Consider the following 541-nt stretch of genomic DNA (forward strand, 5'->3'; position numbering starts at 1 on the left):
CCACTTCTGTTTTGTCTTTAAGCAAAGGCAAAGCATATATTCATGTGTGAGTTGTTTTCTCCAAGCAGCACTGCTTCTTCTCAGGGGGAAAGTGCCCTAAAATACGCTGTCAAAATGGTACGTCACCATAGCAGGAGAGATTGTTCTAGAGTGCCACTGCTGATACTGTTCTCAATACAAGCTGCAAATTAGGTCAAAATCTGCCCTGCTTCCATTCTATTGTTGTCACTTTCAATCAGGTAAGTAAGTGTTAATGATTTTCAGCTTTCAGTTGTAGAACTGTTTGTAAAGGAAACTTACTCTTCCTAGAGGGTATAAATCTTGTATCTCATGCAGGTTAGCTCAGAGATGAGAAAATTAGAGAATGGGAACTTTCAGTAACATTTCATCTGGTGTGGGTATTTCTACTTATATTCACCTGTGTCATCCGAAGATTAAAGCAGTGGGTTAGTAAGACACAAGATTGAGATACAATACATGTGCTAAGTCTTCTGCTGTATGAGAACAGAGTTAAGTTTATGTCTTTTATTTGTTTACAAGA

Source organism: Meleagris gallopavo, chromosome 11 (genome assembly GCF_000146605.3).
Source record: "Meleagris gallopavo isolate NT-WF06-2002-E0010 breed Aviagen turkey brand Nicholas breeding stock chromosome 11, Turkey_5.1, whole genome shotgun sequence".
Taxonomy (NCBI): Eukaryota; Metazoa; Chordata; class Aves; order Galliformes; family Phasianidae; genus Meleagris; species Meleagris gallopavo.